This window comes from Prenolepis imparis, unplaced genomic scaffold (assembly GCF_030444845.1).
Source record: "Prenolepis imparis isolate NDT839.2.m4 unplaced genomic scaffold, iyPreImpa1.0 SCAF_11, whole genome shotgun sequence".
Taxonomy (NCBI): domain Eukaryota; kingdom Metazoa; phylum Arthropoda; class Insecta; order Hymenoptera; family Formicidae; genus Prenolepis; species Prenolepis imparis.
In genome coordinates this window covers 12,622,617-12,646,430 of record NW_028141169.1, presented here as the reverse complement: position 1 = coordinate 12,646,430, position 23,814 = coordinate 12,622,617, and the positions used below count along the sequence as shown (strand labels likewise).

At 25.9% G+C, this 23,814-nt stretch overlaps 1 long non-coding RNA gene across 1 annotated transcript; it reads right to left on the bottom strand.

Moving 5' to 3' along the window:
• Nucleotides 1–13,701: 13,701 nt before the first annotated feature.
• Nucleotides 13,702–15,485, bottom strand: LOC145942741 (uncharacterized). Its single transcript, XR_014426416.1, has 4 exons — nucleotides 15,422–15,485; nucleotides 15,187–15,233; nucleotides 14,095–14,434; nucleotides 13,702–13,724 (listed from the first exon to the last, which is right to left on the bottom strand). It is a non-coding gene; the product is annotated as an uncharacterized LOC145942741 (long non-coding RNA).
• Nucleotides 15,486–23,814: the final 8,329 nt, after the last annotated feature.

Sequence of the window (23,814 nt, the reverse complement as noted above, 5' to 3'; positions counted from 1 at the left end):
TAATATATTGTATTGTTCTTACAATTTTCTCAGATACATATTTTATAGCAATCGGGAATATGGATAAATATCTCACGTGAAATAAGTAATAATTGTCAAATAAATAATAGGAGAACTTTAACATATATGCTATTATTAAAATATAATATAATAATTATTGTAATTATTTATTGTTTTATCTGTTGTAGATTTATAGCAACAGTTGCTTTAATAATTTAATCCATTTATGTTTTTACAAAGTTTATAAATTCTACTGCCATGTATGCAAAATCTTAAAAGAATTTTAAAGAATTTGAATTTTGAATATTTTGGTTGATTTTTTTGACGAAAGTCGAATAAAAGAATGCTTAGCAAATATCGAAACTCTGTCAAAGTTAGAAACAATTTTTTAACTGGAATTAGCTATAAATTAACAAAAATACATATTAAATGACAAAACAAAAGTATATGTATTCCTCCATTAATAATGTAATATATTTTATAATTAGATAAAAATATCAATGAGATATGTCAACCGACATAATATTTGTGTATATAATTGTAATATTTTTTTGCAGTTACTTTTTATATTTTTTTATTTAAGACATTTAATTTGTAATATTTAATGTTTAGTTTTATAATATAATATTTAATAATAGCTTTGTATATTTTAAATGTTACATAGTGTACTATTTTTTTTCAAGTATTGTCTGAGCAGTTACAGCGGCATCATGCGGGAAATGTCTTGCCAACATTTTATTAGGTACATAATGCGTGTCTTCGAATTTGTAAAAATAGCGACCTATTTCACTATTCTATCAATCCGTTTCGGCGTTGTTAGTAAAGTTATAGTATCTAAAATAAAAAGATGCAAATAAAAAATATAATGTATTATAATTAAGATAAACAAAATAAGAAATAAAATAAAATAATGAATAAGATAAGCACTAAAATAAATAAAACCAGCAAATTATAAAAAGGAACAAAACAATTTTTTAAAATTATTATTTTAAACTGTGTACGAAAAAAAGAGATAAGAATAAACATATTTTTTAAAAAAGACGCGTTATTCATACCTTCTTCTACGTAACACATGTTATTATTTTCGGTGAGAATTATGTAATTTGTTTGTTGATTTTTCATCATATCGGATTGATTATAACAACAGTGTTTCAACGTCAATGCACATTGAATGTAAAAGTTCGGCAATTGCCGACTCTGACACACTGACACATCCGGCTCTGACACACTGACTTCAGCATCTGCATCTACAGGTCGATGCCATCCGATTATCACGCCATTACAACTATCTGTAGGTTGAGTAGATAGACGTAAAATATGCAGTCGAAATTATCATAATATATTATTTATTAAAGCATTTTTTCACTTTATTTAATCTTGGATATGGAAGCGAAAAATCGGCAAAATGTTTTACTATTATTATTTTTATTCACAAATTTGACAATGGAAGTTTGATAAAACATACCACTAACTTTTTTCTATATCATACTGGTATGATTTACTAAATTAATTTTTTTACTTAGGCATTAGTTTTTTTTATATTTAAATGGACAACTTGAAGAAAATATTATCATATTTTATAATTATATTGAGGTAATACTTATTTATATTTTTCTGTGATACAAAAAGTATTTTTGCTAAATTTTTGAAGAGAATTTATGATTATAAATATGACATTCTTATAAATTTTTTGTTTTTTTGCAGACTTAGAACTTTTGTAGAGAATAAAACTTCATTTTTGTTACAATTTTTTAATTTTATTGTTAGAGATACAATTTAAAAACTCATGGGCACAATTTAGCAAACCGGTATTGAAAATCGTATCAAATACTACTTTTTTTTTTATTTAAGATACAAAACAATGATAAATTTGTATTTATGTTTAGCGTATATCGTTGACAAAAAACCATAGTTTTAAATAAATAAAAAAAATTTGTCATTTCTTTGATAGTTTTTATTGCAATTTTAATATTTACCTTAGAATGTTAAGATTTAGCATATTTTCCTCTATTTAACAATTATTAATTTTTTTCACGTAGGGTATATAACTAATATAATTTTGTATATAAAAATATTTATATACAAAATTATATATATAAGCATTTACTGATGCGATTGCACACAGAACGAATTTGTTTGTCTAGAATTACTGCCTGGATTACAATAGAATATTTTATTTTAGAATCTGAGAGAGTAGTATATTATATTGTTCTAAGTTTCTAAATTCTTTTTTGTGCGCATGACACGTCACGTGTCACGTGACTACTTTATAGTGGGAAGAAGCACAACACCTTTAGATTTTCAGGTAAGGATTTTACAATAAGAGTGAACAGAGTGTGAGAAACATCTGTAGTGTACATAAAACCCGCACGTATGCTCTCTGCAATGGACAAATACTTACGAGCAGTATCACAGTAAATTGATGTGTTTTTTTTTAAAACAAAGAATTAATTACGCAAATAGTTTCTATTGCGATCACTTTAATTTACATTATTTTTGTGCGTTTTATGGAATTCTGTTTTTAATGGCTACGATAACGTGTTTACCTGACGAAATAATAGCCATCATTCTCGGCTATAGTGATGTCACTATTGAAGATGTCACTAACTTTAGATGCGTATGCAAGCAATTTTGTACGGCAGCCAAATATGACAAATTTAGGCAAAAGAAGTTTTTTCAGAGGTAATTCTCTTTTTCTGCAAATTTTTTGTAATTTGTTTCATTAACCTATATATTACTTATATATAAAATTTATTTTATAAAAATAAAATTAAAAAAGATATTAAAAATATACTATATAATAATATTGTAATAATATTCTATTAAAACAAAGAGTTTAAGAATCAATACATAAAACAATTAATACAATAAAGTAATTAATACAATAAAAACAGATAAGAAACCAAATTAAAAGATACAAAAAGTAGAATGTAGAGTGCTAGCACACAGTATCTTTCAAAAATATTTTCTTCAATTATTCAATTTATTTATTGTAAGACTAATTCAATTCAATTTAGTGAAATTTATTCTCTTTAGTAATTTAAAACATATTTTTAAAATAATCCTTTTCTTTACGCCTTAGTTTACATTAGTGCATTTTCCTTTTATTATATTATTAGAGAAAATATAATATATACATATATATAAAATATAATAAATAAGAATAATATATTAAAAAAGTATGCAAATGAAAATTTGCACATTGCTTCCTCAACATATATTATTGCGCTAATTAGTATGGTTTTTTAATTATGGCTTTCTCATAGAGAAAGCTTACACATTGCCATAATTTTAAAACTTTCTTAATATATATTAGAATATACCTATATTATATATATATTATATAGATATAAAGAATTTCACCTAATTATTTTCGTGCAATGAAATTATCTCATCATTTCGTCCTATGTCTGACTTAATCTAAACTTAACTCCTTGAATGCGTAATGAGTATAATTTACAGTGTATCTTATACATACACATATTGTATATATTATATATATATCCTGGGGGGGGGGGGTTAAACCCACCCTTGCAAATTAAAAGAAACAGTTTTGCTGAAATTTGTTTAAAAAATATAAATAAAGAAAAACAAACATTAAAGAGTTATCGACGTCGTTGATCCTGGAATAAAAGCTAATCATGAAACCGAAAATATTAAATAAAATAATTTTGCAAACCCCGCCCCCCATTATTGACGTCAGGATCCGCTAGTGATATATTCTAATATATATAATTACTACAACTTAAAATTGAAGATTACACAGAACCACAAAAAATTTTTTTTTATTGATTCAAAATCTATAAGAAACACCTATACTCTAATTTCAAAAACTTAAAAAAAAATGGTTTGTGAACCTGTGTTATATATTAGGTACATATTTTATATATTCAGAATTAAAACAAAATTTATTTATTTATTTATTATTTTTTGATTTGTATTTTATATTATATATATTTTAAAATAATTATTCTTTTAGTAGTGTGCAACAGCACTATGTACTGTTTTTGAAATTTTAAAAGTTTATTAATATTTTTGATTCCCCAATTTCAGATGGCATCTTGCAAAAGAACAATATGACAAGCAGTATAAAAGAAATGAACAGAAAGAGTCCGTAGATTCAGTACAGAAAGATAAAGGCAGCTTAAACTTTATTGAAACAGGCATAAATTGTGTGAGACAAATACAAAAATATGTGTTTCAAGAAATTCATGAACCTTATTTTCCAACTGACTCAATCAATAATTATAAAGAGTTTAATCCATTGCTAAGAAAACCATTGAGTTACTTTTGTAAGATAATATATCTGCAAAACAATAGTATAGAATTTTGTTTCCTTATTGATGAGATTAAAAGTTTGCTTACACAATGTCCACGGTAGGAGAGAATCTTAAGAAATATAATAATATTAACTTTTCAGACTAATATACTTATTGTGCAATTAATATGTAAATTTTTCAGAAAAACTGGTTGCAATCTAACCGAAAGATATCATTTAACAAAACTGTTACATGAAATGAGGCAGAGTTCGTTACAGCTAGAGTTTAATACAATACTGCATCAACCCCGTAAAAAGCAGCTTATGGAACGGACTGCTACTATTTTTGCACAAGCACTTCAACTTCAAAAAGAATTATTTTACTCGTACGTAGAAACGTCATTAGATAGAATTGCACAAAAAACACTGAATTGCCTGAAAGAAAAACATCCCAATCATTCGATATTCTCGACGTCCGCTGAAACTTTTTCCTATTGGAGAAACAACGATATCGACAATAATTATTGGAACGAAGCAGAAGGAATTCAGATTTTGGATACACTCGATGAATATATTTTTGGCAAATTAAACTTTCGACCGTGTAATTCGGAAGACACAGCTGTGAAATACATGTGTATATACAATGTAAGTTATTATAGATTATAAAATGTTATAATTACGCTCTATTTTGCTGTGAGCATGACTAATATGTTTGTTATATATTGTTAATACTCTCGCTCTAATTAATTTTTTATTGTAATATTTGGTGCAGGTCTTAAAAAATAAATATGGCCAAGAAATAATTTTATTAATAATATATCACAGCGTAGCAAGAAGACTTGGTCTATACTGCAAGGTGAGAAGTGTGAAAATATGCAACATTTCTCACTACTATATATTTTGGAAACCAAACTAGTAAGTATAATATCAGATTTGAAATTATCTGAATCATTCGACATCTTTACTCTTATCATATATAATCATATACATATATGTAATTTTATTGTTTACAGTACAACCAATAATTTAGAAAATGCAAGATGTTTTAACATAATTTGTAAGCAATTCCCGGATTGTCTTATCAACCAACTGTCGCTGTTCAGAAATCGATGTCGCAGTTATTATACAATAGAGCCTATAACAGTTAGCATAATTTTTCATATATCATTTTTATGAATTTCAAAACTAATTAATATACCTATTTGTAATAATATCTTGATAATAATATGAGTAAATAAATTATTCTCTATATGTAGGCAGAAAGAATTAAACAATTTCTCATTTTTGTTATTTGTAATCAGAGCTCTGTTTACATTTAATCTTTGCTCATGTTTAATTCTTTTTTCAGATGTGGGACGAGTTACGCGAATTATATGTTTATTTACATAACCGATATAATACACCTTTCGGATTTAATCAGTATATACAACCTAGCTGTAATATATATAAGGTATGTTAGCACTACACATGCATATTAATATATAATAATAATAGAAAAGAATTTCTATGAGATTTCTATTGGATAACATGTACAATTACATACGAATTATAATTATCTATAATGGAACTAGCTGTAATTTATTTTGGCTATACGAGGCTATTTCGTAATTTATTGACGCGAATGATTAATTAAGGCTTGATCTTTCATTTTCTAGATCTCTCTTGACTTTAAAAAAGAAAGACAGTTGAATACAAGACCAGAAGACGTAAAATATGCAGTGGGAATGATTGTAACACATCAACAACAATGTGTTCAACCTACAAACTCATCTACTTGTGCCGGCGTTATAGTTGGATGGCACCGACCTGGAGATACAGATGTTGAGTTTAGTTTAATAGGACCTTGTGAGGAGGATGATGATGGCACTCTTTTGTTCTTTTATATTTTACTTGCATTGCCATTGATTCACTGTAGCAATTATGAATTTAGAAAGCGACAAACAAATTACATAATTCTTACCGAAAATAATAACATCTGTTATGTGGAAGAAGGTATGAATATCGATTAGATATCCTTTTTTAATTTATCTATTCTCATCATTTTGTACATAAAATAATAGTTTATTTTATTATGGTTTCTTTTGTTTCCTTTTTTAATTTAGTTATTATATTTATTTCAGTTATTATTTTATGCATTTTATTAACTTTTTTCAAATTTATTTAATATTTTATTTATCTCTATTAAAATAAATTTATTTTTATTTGCATTTCTTATTTTAGACGCTATAATTTTACAAACAACGCCGAAATGGATCGATAATAGTGAAATAGGTCGCTATTTTTGCAAATTCGAAAAAACGCATTACTTGCCAAATGAAATATTAACAAGACTCTATCCGCATGACGCCGCTATAACTATCCAGACTAACAATAAGATATCTAAAAATTAATAATATAAATTACATTATTGTAATATTTAGAATATACAAATCTTTTATTTCTTAATTAGAAAATATTAAAATAAAAACAAAATAATAATTAATCTTTGCTCGTAGGAATAATCACATGATATTTTAATGTGTCTAAAATAGTTTTTGCTAATGTGAATCTTAATTCCAAAAACTTACTTAATTTGTCGTGATTTGTTTCCGAACCAAATAAAATTGTTGTCTCATTGAAATTATTTTTGACCCATATGTTTATCGGCACTACCGATTGTTTTACAATATTCTTTTGTTTATTAATAATTTTCTATGTAAAAAAAATCGTTTTGTTAACCAAAATATTATATTAACAATATTATATTACAAAACATAAATATTATGCTGCAAAACTAAATATTATATATTATAAACTAAATATAACATATTAGATAAATAATAAATTAAAAAATAAAAAACGTAACGTTAAAATAATATTACAATTATTACATTATAATAAGTCACACAATTACTAAATATCGCCTTACTTGCTTATGAGTGAGTGGGAGATCAAATAATGAAGTTGACAAGTCTCCTAAAAAACCATAATTTTCAAAATTCTAATTTAATGTACAATTTTTTTTATTTTTATAATTAATAAGCAATATTTTAGTAAGTCTAAAGAATAAATCATTACTTTTACGTTATAGTAGAATTTAAAGAAAGTAGATAGAACATAAAATTGTCATCTTAGTCTTCTTTATGATATACTTTTATGCTATATTAAATCGTATTATTTAATATAAACTATCAAATAATAAAAAATGTGACTGTCTATAAGGATAGTGAAATATTCTTCAATTTTTTTATTTAAGAGTAAAATCGATAAACATTTTAAACATTTCTATAACTATTGCATTATTCACATATTTTCACATGTAAATTTTAATATAGGAATTGTATAAATTTTTCACTTTCTTGTTGGAGTCGTTAAAATTCCCTTTAGAAACTTCCATTTTAACCTGAAAGGAAGCTTTTCACATTGAAATCGGAAATAACTTTTCGAAACTACACTTATTTATTCTCTTCTCCTTTTCGGAGTTTAAAATCGTATTTTAATAGCTGGAATTTTATTTATTTTGTATCAATGATAATGCAATGAGTGATTAAAGATATAACTTCTTTTCTCTGACATTATTACTAAAACGTATCATAACGTAATATCTATTAAAGGTTTATTATAAATTATGCATTTTTTTTTCCATACGATACTCATTTAGGCTGAAATTTTTCAATTGATTGTTATAGTATAAAAATAATCCTAAAATCGAAAACACTCGTGTTTTAGTTTGAAAAATATTAATATGTTGTCAAAAAGATTGTGTAACTAAAATTATTTTAACACATCGAGAGACATTATATTTTTAATTCAAAACTAGAATAAACAATAAATATGTAGTGTATGATTTGTAATATGTAGTGTATGCGTTTGTAAGATTTATTAAAATGTAATTTTTTTATAGAATAAAGCTAGTTCATTGTCATCTGTCGATTTCATTGTTATCTTTATCTATTATAAAATATTACACCAAATATAGACATAGATGAATCAATTAAAAACCTTAAATATTTTTTATCTCATAATTTATTGAATAAAAGGTATACATTTACATTATTTTTCCATGTAGTGTTGCCATGGCATGAAATACAAGTGTTCCAACATTTCGGAAGTGTTTGGATATCTTTAGAAAAAAATTTTTTTACCTGAGATATATATATATATATATAACACGACTGCCTAGGCTCTCAGGTAAAAAAATGTTTTATACATATATATATATATATATATATAAAGGAAAAAGAAATTCAGAAAATATATATATATATATATTGCTGTTTCTTTAGTTTTCTATCTTTTTCTGTCTTAAAGACGCATAGATAGAATGAAAATATTGTTTGTCAGTTTCTGAATTTCTTTTTCCTTTTGTGCGACAACCTTTATAGAAAAAACACAGCATCTTCAGATTTTCAGGTAAAAAAATTTTAGAAAAAGAGCGGACAGAGTGTTGGAAACTTCCGCAGTGTTCATAAAATTCGCACGCGTGTTCTCTCTGCAATCGGCAGACGAACAATATCGCAGTGAAAATTTTAAAAATAACACGTTAAAATAAGTTTTTTATGTACACTACATATATTCTTTTTTACATATATACATATATATAAACCATTTAAAAATTTAAAAATTTATATATTAGATTTGAAAAAGTATTGAAAAGAATATCTTTTGCAAATTATTGTTCATTTACATAATAATTTCATTTATTATCAGTTACAAAAGTTACAATTAAAAAAAAGTGCGTATTAAATTTCGACTATAAATATAATAGTGATAGAAAAAGATACATATCTATAATTTTTGAATATATAATTCACTATTTGATAATTAGATACATATAAAATCAAAATAATTAAGGGAAGAAATATTAATAAAATTTATTGAGATTGAATCAATTTTTTTTTCCAGTTTTATAAGGTTAAAATAAATTTCTTTAGATGGAAAAAATAAAAATTATGTTAGGCACCTACCTCTTTATTTATTCATTAAATTAATTTATTACCGAGCAATTTTCCTCTTATCAGCAATTTCTCTGCAATTATTCGTCTGGTCTATTTTCCTGGATTTTCCCTGGTTCTTCGGATAACAATTCAAAATTTATGATAAAATTCGAAAAGTTTGAATATAAATAGTTAAACAATATCGAATTTCTACACAGTTCTGCAGGTTTAATGAAAAAATGAGTAAGTAATTGTAAATAGTTTCCGGTTGCGTAGCAACGTTTTAACTACAGTGAATATTGGAACGCATTTTAAGAAAAAAAGTTTTCCTTATGTGTAAATTTATTAACTCTGGCTAATGCATATATTCCAATATTCACTGTAGCTAAAACGTTGCTACGCAACCGAAAACTATTTACAATTACTTACTCATTTTTTCATTAAACGTGCAGAACTGTGTAGAAATTCGAAATTGTTTAAATATTTATATTCAAACTTTTCGAATTTTATCATAAATTTTAAATTGTTATCCGAAGAACCAGGGAAAATCCAGGAAAATAGACCAGACGGATAACTGCAGAGAAATTACTGATAAGAGGAAAATTGCTCGGTAATAAATTAATTTAAAGAATAAATAAAGAGGTAGGTGCCTAATATAATTTTTATTTTTTCAATTTAAAGAAATTTAATTTGATCTTAAAAAACTGGAAAATACATTTAATTTGATTAAAATTCAATAAATTATATTAATATTTCTTTCCTTAATTATTTTGATTTTATATGTATCGACAATCTAATTATCAAATAATGAATTACATATTAATATTACATATTACATATGAATTACATATACAAATAAATAATTTAAATGATTATACTTATCACACATTTAATTTAAATTAATTATATAAATATTCAAATGCGACCAATATCGTAAAAATGAATTTATTACATAATGAAGCACGAGTCAAATTCTTGATGAAAATGCATTCAATGAATTTCAAATAAATAATTTAAATGATTATACTTATTACACATCTAAATTAATTAAATTATATAAATATCTAAATGGAACCAGTATCGTAAAAATGAAATTATTACATAATGAAACAATAGTCTAATTCCTAATGAAGATGCATTCAATGTCTTTCAAATAAGTAATTAAAATGATTAAACTTATCACACATTTAATTTAATTAAATTATATAAATATTTAACTGGGACAACTATCGTAAAAATGAAATTATTACATAATGAAGCAAGAGTAAAATTCTTAATGAAAATGGATTCAATGTCTTTCCAATAAGTAAATAGAATGATTAAACTTATCACACATCTAATTTAATTAAATTATATAAATATTTAAATGGGACCAATAACGTAAAAAAGAAATTATTAAATAATGAAAGAAAAGTCAAATTCTTAATGAAAATGTATTCAATGTCTTTCCAATAAGTAATTAGAATGATTAAACTTATCATACATCTAATTTAATTAAATTATATAAATATTTAAATGGGACATATATCGTAAAAATGAATTTATTAAATAATGAAGCACGAGTCAAATTCTTAATGAAAATGCATTCAATATTTTTCAAATAAGTAATTAGAATGATTAAACTTATCACACATCTATTTTAATTAAATTATATAAATATTTAAATGGGACCAAAATCGAAAATATGAAATTATTACATAACGAAGCACGAGTCAAATTCTTAATGAAAATGCATTCAATATTTTTCAAATAAGTAATTAGAATGATTAAACTTATCACACATCTAAATTAATTAAATTATAGAAATAATTAAATGGGACCACTATCGTAAATATGAAATTATTACATAACGAAGCACGAGTCAAATTCTTAATGAAAATGCAATCAATATTTTTCAAATAAGTAATTAGAATGATTAAACTTATCACACATCTAAATTAATTAAATTATAGAAATATTTAAATGGGACCACTATCGTAAAAATGAATTTATTACATAATGAAGCAAGAGTAAAATTCTTAATGAAAATGCATTCAATGTCTTTCCAATAAGTAATTAGAATGATTAAATTTATCACACATCTAATTTAATTAAATTATATAAATATTTAAATGGGACCAATAACGTAAAAAAGAAATTATTACATAATGAAAGAAAAGTCAAATTCTTAATGAAAATACATTCAATGTCTTTCAAATATGTAATTAGAATGATTAAACTTATCACACATCTAAATTAATTAAATTATAGAAATATTTAAATGGGACCACTATCGTAAAAATGAATTTATTACATAATGAAGCAAGAGTCAAATTCTTAATGAAAATGCATTCAATGTCTTTCAAATAACTAATTAGAATGATTATACTTATCACACATTTAATTTAATTTAATTATATAAATATTTAAATGCGACCAATATCGTAAAAATGAATTTATTACATAATGAAGCACGGGTCAAATTCTTGATGAAAATGCATTCAATGTCTTTCAAATAAATAATTAAAATGATTAAACTTATCACTCATCTAATTTAATTAAATTATATAAATATTTAAATGGGACCAATATCGTAAAAATGAAATTATTAAATAATGAAAGAAAAGTCAAATTCTTAATGAAAATGAATTGAAAGTCTTTCAAATAAGTAATTAGAATGATTAAACTTATCACTCATCTAATTTAATTAAATTATATTAATATTGAAATGGGACCACTATCGTCAAAATGAATTTATTACATAATGAAGCAAGAGTCAATATCTTAATGTAAATGCATTCAATGTCTTTAAAATAAGTAATTAAAATTATTGAAATAATCTTAGATCTCAGTTATTTTAATTGTATAAATATATAAATGGAACCAATATCGTAAAAATAAATTTATTAGATAATAAAGCACGAGTGAAATTCAAAATGAAAATGCATTCAATGTTTTTCAAATAAGTAATTAAAATGATCTGAACATCTGCTCTTAAAAATGCGATTATATATATATTTGAATAATTTTAATTCATAATTTTTAGTTTTATATATAGTTATACAAATATAATATAATAATTATATATATTGTTATCATTTAGGTATACATTAATCTATTTTACTTTGTGTTACATCGAAAAAAAATTTATTATAATTTCTTTGAATATTATTGTTGAATTTAATGTGAAAAAATTATCGTTATAAAAAAAAATGTACAAAATTTTTTTTTAAATATTTATATCAGATAAAATTAATTTCATAAAAATGTGATAATATGATGTAAATAATATGTTATAATATTTTAAACTCGAATATTTTATGACAGAAATCAGCTGATAACTGTCAAATAGAATTATGACATTATTTAAAACATATATTATTATTTTAATTTTTATAACATATTATTAGTTTAAAATTTAAATAAATCGTTAATTTGCTAATTAAAATTTAAAATAATAATAGGTTATAAAAATTAAAATAGTAATATATGTTGTAAATAATATGTTATAATGCCTTAGCTGCGATTAATATTTTTTGACAGAAATCAGCTGATAGTTTTCAAAAATAACAATCGAATTTTAAGTATTATATTATATTATTAACACATATTATTATTTTAATTTTTATAACCTATTATTATTTTAATTTTTATAACATATTATTATTTTAAAATTTAATTAACAAAGTTTCGCTTAATTAATATTTTTTGACAGAAATCAGCTGATTAAAGTGTTAATTTGCTTATTAATTTTTTAAATAATATGTTTTAAATAATATGTTATAATATTTTTGACAGTTATCAGCTGATTTCTATCAAAAAATATTAATCAAGAAGAAGGTATTATAACATATTACTTACAACATAATACTATTTTAATTATATTACTATTAAATATATTACTATTTTTACCATATTATTATTTTAAAATTTAATTATCAAATTAATGCTTTAATCAGCTGATTTCTGTGAAAAAATATTAATCAAGTTTATACAAACTTTATATTATTTTTTTTTAAATATTCTTTTTATAAAAAAATCGAAGAATGGCGCGCGCGTAGCGCGCGATTGTGTTGTTCTAGTAACTAGTATATAAAATCGAAGAATGCGCGTAGCGCGCACTTGTTTCTTTCCGGTGTTTAAAAAAAGAAGTGTCATAACTTGAAGTTATGATAATTAAATCGCGACATTAAACAATCAAAAAAATTAATCATTGCACATAATAATTAAAACTTGTTAAAAAAGATGAAGAAAGAAAGAGCGCATTTAAATATATGAGAAAACATGAATAAAATAATTCTCACTTCGATAATAGAAAATATTTAAAAAAGACTACATAAATTATCTTTTTTTTTAAATTGAAATATTCATCCTAATTAATTGTGTGTTTTTTCATTTTGAGGTAACGGATAGTAACTATCTACAATCTACAGTCTACAATCTACATTCTAAATCTACATCTCTACAATCAAATATTTATGAAACCGTTACCTCGTAATAAAATAATAGTTTATCACTTACCAATCGATGTTCAACAGCAGAGGAGATAACTGCACCGAAGCTACGTTGATCTGTAACATACAAATAGAATATAAATTATAATAGCGTTTTAAATAATTATTATCTAATTAGTATTTTAATATCTAATTAGTATTTTACACATTAAATTTTATATTCGACGCGTACAATAATCAGTAGATAGGTATATATAATTGAATAATTTTATAAATTTTGTAAAGATTATTTTTTTAAATATAAAAAACTTTTATAATATTTATACATATAGAGTTATTTCTCTCTAATTTTCCTTTATTTAAATTATTCAATTATAAATAGAATTATATAATATCTATGCGTAAAAAAATACGTGATTTATAACAAGTCAAATATTATACATATACATCATATTACATAAATATTATATAAATAATAAACACTCACCACAAAGTTGCTCCGCCGGTGCCTGATGCCTCCTAGTCCTGCTCCTCCTCTCAGGTCAGATTGATCAGGATTGTCCAATAATTCAAGTCAAAGTCTGCTGATTGATGATAACGCGCGATACTTTGAACGACACTCCCGCACTTAAACGCGCGATACTTTGAACGACACTCCCGCACTTGAACGCGCGACACTACCGTCCGATTGTGTCTTATTGTTAGACCGTCGTGTTGCCGATCATATCGCTCAATTTTATGGCGATGTCAAGCACACCATATGTGCTTCATTAGTAATAACTGTCATTTCTTAATAATTACTATTCTATAATATCGATAACACCCCCCTTTAATGAAAATTATAATAAATTAATATTATATATAAAAGGAATTTTGTACGTTCTTTGTTATGAATCCGCGAAAATTCGATAATCAATTTTAATATATTCGCGGTTTGCAGTTTATTTCCGAATTACACGATAGCGCAATCGATGAATCACAAAAGTAAAAAAAAATAAAATAAAATAACATAATTCGTACTAAAAATTTTAAGATATTATCATGAATTTTTCTGCAAATTTTATATCACTATTACTTTTTCTTTTAGTCCAAAATTATTATATATTCTCAAAATATTCGCAAAATATCTGATATGTTATATATTTTAAAATATAACTTTATTTTAACTAATGTAAACTCAAATGATCAAACAACATAAATGAATGGATTACAAAATATATAATATAAAATCTGTACATTATAATAATAAGTAATTATAATTATTTAATCATTTAAAATTTATAATCACACATACAATTAATATAATTGTTAGTATGTTCTTTTAAAATAAATTAGATTGAATATATTATGTATTACTATATAAAATATTTCTTTTCCTTTTCTTAAACTGTAATTCTTAAACTGTATTCATAATCTTTATTATACTTTTAATCTTTAATAACCCATTCATTTTAAGGTAACGGAACTATCTACAAAATCTACAGTCTATACACAAGCTACAATCTAGATCTACACATTTCCACACAATCTAATCTCTACAAAACCGTTACCTTTTGTAATAAAATAATTTTTCACTCACCGGTCGATGCACAATAGCGGAGTTAACTGCATTGAAGCTACGTTGATCTGTAACATATAAATAAAATTCAAATTATATATTATAGAACTGCTCAAAATAATTAACACTTAAAAAAATTATTATTTTGTATGCATTAAATTTTATATTCGATGCATACAAATAATAAACAGCAATATAATTAAAAAAATTTATAAATATTTATTTAATAATAATTGAATTAATAATAAATACTTACACAATAGTTGCTCCGCTGGTGCCCGACGTCTCCCCCAGACCTCCTCCTCCTCTCAGATTGTCAAGATCATCAGTCGTCAGTTAAGTTGATCTGTAACATACAATTAAAATTCAAATTGTAGTAGCGCCAAATATTTTAGAAAATTATTACTGTACGCATTGGATTTTATTTTCCATGCCTACAATAGAGAGCAAGTAGAAATATAGTTGAATAATTTTATAAATTTTTATTTAATTTATAATTTTTATTTAATTTACAATTATTAAATTTTTATTTAATTTATAATTATTTTTTATTTGATTTATAATAATTTAATTATTTTATTTTATTTTATTTTATAAATTTTTATTTAGTAATTGAACTAAATAAAGTCAATAAATACTCACTCCATGATTGTTCGACTCGTGCCCAATGTTTCCCAGACCTCCTCCTCTCAGATTATCAAGACAGTCAGTTATGTTGATCTGTAACATATAAATAAAATTCAAATTGTAGCAGCACACAAAATATATAAATATTCAGATGGGACCAATATCGTAAATATGATTTTATTATATAATGAAGCACGAGTCAAATTCTTAATGAAAATGCATTCAATATTTTTCAAATAAGTAATTAGAATGATTAAACTTATCACACATCTAATTTAATTAAATTATATAAATATTGAAATGGGACCACTATCGTAAAAATGAAATTATTACATAATGAAGCACGAGTCAAATTCTTGATGAAAATGCATTCAATGACTTCCAAATATATAATTAAAATGATTGAACTTATCACACATCTATTTTAATTAAATTATATAAATATTTAAATGGGACCAATATCATAAAAATGAAATTATTAAATAATGAAAGAAGAGTCAAATTCTTAATGAAAATGCATTCATTGTCTTTAAAATAAGTAATTAAAATGATTGAAATAATCTTAGATCTCATTTATTTAAATTGTATAAATATATAAATGGAACCAATAACGTAAAAATGAAATTATTACATAATGAAACAAGAGTCAAATTCTTAATGAAAATCCATTCAATGTCTTTCAAATAAGTAATTAAAATGATTAACCTTATCACACATCTAATTTAATTAAATTATATAAATATTCAGATGGGACCAATATCGTAAAAATGAAATTATTACATAATGAAGCAAGAGTCAAATTCTTAATGAAAATGCATTCAATGTCTTTCAAATAAGTAATTAAGATAATTAAACTTATCACACATCTAATTTAATTTAATTATATAAATATTCAGATGGAACCAATATAGAAAATATGAAATTATTACATAATGAAGCAAGAGTCAAATTCTTAATGAAAATGCATTCAATGTCTTTCAAATAAGTAATTAAGATAATTAAACTTATCACACATCTAATTTAACTTAATTATATAAATATTTATTTGGGACCAATATCGTAAAAATAAATTTATCACATAATGAAGCAATAGTCTAATTCCTAACGAAAATGTATTCAATGTCTTTCAAATAAGTAATTAAAATGATTAAACTTATCACACATCTAATTTAATTAAATTATATAAATATTTGTATGGGACCAATATCGTAAAAATGAAATTATTACATAATGAAACAAGAGTCAAATTCTTAATGAAAATCCATTCAATGTCTTTCAAATAAGTAATTAAAATGATTAACCTTATCACACATCTAATTTAATTAAATTATATAAATATTCAGATGGGACCAATATCGTAAAAATGAAATTATTACATAATGAAGCAAGAGTCAAATTCTTAATGAAAATGCATTCAATGTCTTTCAAATAAGTAATTAAGATAATTAAACTTATCACACATCTAATTTAATTTAATTATATAAATATTCAGATGGAACCAATATAGAAAATATGAAATTATTACATAATAAAGGAAGAGTCAAATTCTTCATGAAAATGCATTCAATGTCTTTCAAATAAGTTATTAAAATGATTAAACTTTTCACACATCTCATTTAATTAAATTCCATAGAATCGTTTTCATTAGAGACTTTTTAGAAGTCATTAAAATATTCATGAGATTGTTAATACGAATGCTTATTGAAAATATATATAATGTATAATTTAAATTTCTTTCTGAGCTAATTTAAAAAATAGATTTTTTTAACCAATGTTATATTATTGCGTTTTTTGAAAAAAAATAAAAAATAAAAAATAACTAAGATATTTATGAAATTTTTAATGCGAGTGCTTATCGAAAATTATAAATTTAAATATATGTATATATGTATAATGTAAATTTATTTCTGAGCTAATCTCAAAAATCAATTTATATCCTAAACAATATTATGTTATTATTATATTAGCGGTTTTTATGAGCTGGCTAATATATATTTCAGATAAATGACAATGATATAATCAGGTAAATAAAGTCAATTTGCTCACCAGTCGTTGAAACGCTGCCATATTCTCGTTGATTGTTGCGTCGTTTCGGAAATCGTTCGCCGAGATGCATTTCCATCGACCAGGCATTACAGATTTCGATTTCCCGCATTAAATAATACGATAGAACGATCACCCGTTACTTTGTACGGCATTCTCGACACCGATTGCACGCACTACGCACCGGATTGCATAAATAACAACGGATAAATAACGACGATATATAACCATCCGCCACTTTCGATATTCGCGATATGTAGTGAAGTAGTACGCTGTGACGTAGTACATCGTGACGTAATGCAACACTTTGTGCGGCGCAAACTTCGCGCGGTTCGCGCGCGACACAATCATCTGAAAACGATAAATTATGTATTGATTAAATATCTCACATCCAAAATATAGTTTTCCCAAAGCACAAAAGCTTGAACACGATGCGATTCGTACAAATAAATGACGCCAAATGATACATACCTCTTAATAAATAGAATGTTCAATGAGATCGATCGATTCGGAGAAAAAGCGGCTAAGCGGCGTAGCCCGGCGGATGCAGACTATCGTAGGTTGATTAACCGTGATCGCACGAGTTAATTAATACTTCCTGCTAATTGCCCGTGGCACGATTCAATACTCCCAACATTCGTTTGTACGCGGAATTCATTCTTAACGGGAAAAACGCGTGAAAAATGCGGAGCCGATTGAGCGCGATACCGTGACTATCGCGAGGACGCGAGGGACGAAGGACGTGACGTAGTATCTACGTCAGTCGACACTCAGCGCGCCGCGCGCCAAATTCAAAAACCATTATAGGTTGTAACATTTGTACTTGAACCATCGTCTAAATTATTACTGTGTATTTAAATTTATATTATAAATGATTCAATATTTCGATTTCGTAATCACTGCGATTGTAATATCAAGTGTGTCATTTATATGTGTGTGTACGGAACCAGACATACATACATATTAATTTCAAATTTCGAAAAACTGATTAAAGATATTAATCGCGATTGAATGTATTAAGTAATATTCCAGTGATCGTCCATTAATATTTCTTGCAATTATGAATATCGCTTACTCAAGTTTAACATCGCGTAATAAAATAACATAATGTGTTATGCTCGTTAGCAATTAAACAGATAGTACTTATAATTAATATCTAATTTGTACGCTGGTATGCTGATGGTAAAATCATAATGTGCAGTAAATGTAATGTTAAAATATATGAAAGAATAATTTTTGGCTCGCTTTAAACAATTGAAAATTAAAATTTTTATACCGCGGATCCCATACGGCGCGGATTCATTTTGCGTATATTAGATCGAAAAGTTTGTACGCTGGTATGCTGATGGTACCATTATATTGTGCAGTCAATGTAATGTTAAAATATATGAAAGAATAATTTTTGGCTCGCTTTAAACAATTGAAAATTAAAATTTTTAAACCGCGGACCCCATACGGGGCACTATTATATTACGTGTATTATACCAAAAAGTTTGTACGCTGGTATGCTGATGGTACAATCATAATGTGCAGTCAAAGTAATGTTAAAATATATGAAAGAATAATTTTTGGCTCGCTTTAAACAATTGAAAATTAAATTTTTAAACCGCGGAACCCATACGGCGCGGATTCATTTTACGTATATTAGATCGAAAAGTTTGTACGCTGGTATGCTGATGGTACCATCATAATGTGCAGTCAATGTAATGTTAAAATATATTAAAGAATAATTTTTGGCTCGCTTTAAACAATTGAAAATTAAAATTTTTAAACCGCGGATCCCATACGGCGCGGATTCATTTTACGTATATTAGATCGAAAAGTTTGTACGCTGGTATGCTGATGGTAAAATCATAATGTGCAGTCAATGTAATGTTAAAATATATGAAAGAATAATTTTTGGCTCGCTTTAAAGAATTGAAAATTAAAATTTTTAAACCGCGGACCCCATACGGGGCACAATTATATAACGTGTATTATACCAAAAAGTTTGTACGCTGGTATGCTGATGGTACAATCATAATGTGCAGTCAAAGTAATGTTAAAATATATGAAAGAATAATTTTTGGCTCGCTTTAAACAATTGAAAATTAAAATTTTTATACCGCGGACCCTTATACGGGGCACAATTATATTACGTGTATTATACTAAAAAGTTTGTACGCTGGTATGCTGATGGTACAATCATAATGTGCAGTCAAAGTAATGTTAAAATATATGAAAGAATAATTTTTGGCTCGCTTTAAACAATTGAAAATTAAAATTTTTATACCGCGGACCCTTATACGGGGCACAATTATATTACGTGTATTATACTAAAAAGTTTGTACGCTGGTATGCTAATGGTACCATCATAATGTGCAGTCAATGTAATGTTAAAATATATGAAAGAATAATTTTTGGCTCGCTTTAAACAATTGAAAATTAAAATTTTTAAACCGCGGATCCCTTACGGCACGGATTCATTTTACGTATATTAGATCGAAAAGTTTGTACGCTGGTATGCTGATGGTACCATCATAATGTGCAGTCAATGTAATGTTAAAATATATTAAAGAATAATTTTTGCTCGCTTTAAACAATTGAAAATTAAAATTTTTAACCGCGGATCCCATACGGCGCAGATTCATTTTACGTATATTAGATCGAAAAGTTTGTACGCTGGTATTCTGATGGTAAAATCATAATGTGCAGTCAATGTAATGTTAAAATATATGAAAGAATAATTTTTGGCTCGCTTTAAAGAATTGAAAATTAAAATTTTTAAACCGCGGACCCCATACGGGGCACAATTATATAACGTGTATTATACCAAAAAGTTTGTACGCTGGTTTGCTGATGGTACAATCATAATGTGCAGTCAAAGTAATGTTTAAATATATGAAAGAATAATTTTTGGCTCGCTTTAAACAATTGAAAATTAAAATTTTTAAACCGCGGATCCCATACGTCGCGGATTCATTTTACGTATATTAGATCGAAAAGTTTGTACGCTGGTATGCTGATGGTAAAATCATAATGTGCAGTCAATGTAATGTTAAAATATATGAAAGAATAATTTTTGGCTCGCTTTAAACAATTGAAAATTAAAATTTTTAACCGCGGACCCCATACGGGGCACAATTATATAACGTGTATTATACCAAAAAGTTTGTACGCTGGTATGCTGATGGTACAATCATAATGTGCAGTCAAAGTAATGTTTAAATATATGAAAGAATAATTTTTGGCTCGCTTTAAACAATTGAAAATTAAAATTTTTATACCGCGGATCCCATACGGCGCAGATTCATTTTGCGTATATTAGATCGAAAAGTTTGTACGCTGGTATGCTGATGGTAAAATCATAATGTGCAGTCAATGTAATGTTAAAATATATGAAAGAATAATTTTTGGCTCGCTTTAAACAATTGAAAATTAAAATTTTTAACCGCGGACCCCATACGGGGCACAATTATATAACGTGTATTATACCAAAAAGTTTGTACGCTGGTATGCTGATGGTACAATCATAATGTGCAGTCAAAGTAATGTTTAAATATATGAAAGAATAATTTTTGGCTCGCTTTAAACAATTGAAAATTAAAATTTTTATACCGCGGATCCCATACGGCGCAGATTCATTTTGCGTATATTAGATCGAAAAGTTTGTACGCTGGTATGCTGATGGTACCATTATATTGTGCAGTCAATGTAATGTTAAAATATATGAAGGAATAATTTTTGGCTCGCTTTAAACAATTGAAAATTAAAATTTTTAAACCGCGGATCCCATACGGCGCGGATTCATTTTACGTATATTAGATCGAAAAGTTTGTACGCTGGTATGCTAATGGTACCATCATAATGTGCAGTCAATGTAATGTTAAAATATATGAAAGAATAATTTTTGGCTCGCTTTAAACAATTGAAAATTAAAATTTTTAAACCGCGGACCCCATACGGGGCACAATTATATAACGTGTATTATACCAAAAAGTTTGTACGCTGGTATGCTGATGGTACAATCATAATGTGCAGTCAAAGTAATGTTTAAATATATGAAAGAATAATTTTTGGCTCGCTTTAAACAATTGAAAATTAAAATTTTTAAACCGCGGATCCCATACGGCGCGGATTCATTTTACGTATATTAGATCGAAAAGTTTGTACGCTGGTATGCTGATGGTACCATCATATTGTGCAGTCAATGTAATATTAAAATATATGAAAGAATAATTTTTGGCTCGCTTTAAACAATTGAAAATTAAAATTTTTAAACCGCGGATCCCATACGGCGCGGATTCATTTTACGTATATTAGATCGAAAAGTTTGTACGCTGGTATGCTGATGGTACCATCATAATGTGCAGTCAATGTAATGTTAAAATATATTAAAGAATAATTTTTGGCTCGCTCTAAACAATTGAAAATTAAAATTTTTAAACCGCGGATCCCATACGGCGCGGATTCATTTTACGTATATTAGATCGAAAAGTTTGTACGCTGGTATGCTGATGGTACCATCATAATGTGCAGTCAATGTAATGTTAAAATATATTAAAGAATAATTTTTGGCTCGCTTTAAACAAATGAAAATTAAAATTTTTATACCGCGGATCCCATACGGCGCGGATTCATTTTGCGTATATTAGATCGAAAAGTTTGCACGCTGGTATGCTGATGGTACCATTATATTGTGCAGTCAATGTAATGTTAAAATATATGAAAGAATAATTTTTGGCTCGCTTTAAACAATTAAAAATTAAAATTTTTAAACCGCGGACCCCATACGGGGCACAATTATATAACGTGTATTATACCAAAAAGTTTGTACGCTGGTATGCTGATGGTACAATCATAATGTGCAGTCAAAGTAATGTTAAAATATATGAAAGAATAATTTTTGGCTCGCTTTAAACAATTGAAAATTAAAATTTTTAAACCGCGGATCCCATACGGCGCGGATTCATTTTACGTATATTAAATCGAAAAGTTTGTACGCTGGTATTCTGATGGTACCATCATATTGTGCAGTCAATGTAATGTTAAAATATATGAAAGAATAATTTTTGGCTCGCTTTAAACAATTGAAAATTAAAATTTTTAAACCGCGGATCCCATACGTGGTACAATTATATTACGTGTATTATACTAAAAAGGTGTACGCTGGTATGCTGATGGTAAAATCATAATGTGCAGTCAATGTAATGTTAAAATATATGAAAGAATAATTTTTGGCTCGCTTTAAACAATTGAAAATTAAAATTTTTAAACCGCGGATCCCATACGGCGCGGATTCATTTTACGTATATTAGATCGAAAAGTTTGTACGCTGGTATGCTGATGGTACCATCATAATGTGCAGTCAATGTAATGTTAAAATATATTAAAGAATAATTTTTGGCTCGCTTTAAACAATTGAAAACTAAAATTTTTAAACCGCGGATCCCATACGGCGCGGATTCATTTTACGTATATTAGATCGAAAAGTTTATTCGTTGGTATGCTGATGGTACCATCATAATGTGCAGTTGATGTAATTTAAAAATTTTTAAGCCGCGAATCTCATACGGCGCACAATTATATTACGTATATTCAATCATAAAGGTAAAATCATGTAGGCTGGTATTCTGATGGTACCATCATAATGTGTAGACAATGTACTGTTAAAATATATGAAAGAATAATTTTTGGCGCGTTTTAAAATATTGTCAATTAAAATTTTTAAACTGAGAACCCCTTACGGCGCGGATTCATTTTGAGTATATTAGATCAAAAAGTTTGTAGGCTGGTATGCTGATGGTACCATCATAATGTGCAATCAATGTACTGCTAAAATATATAAACGAATAATTTTTGGCGCGTCTTAACATATTGAAAATTAAAACTTTTATGCCGCGAATTTCATACGGCGCACAATTATATTACGCAAGAGTCAAATTCTTAATGAAAATGCATTCAATGACTTTCAAATAAATAATTTAAATGATTATACTT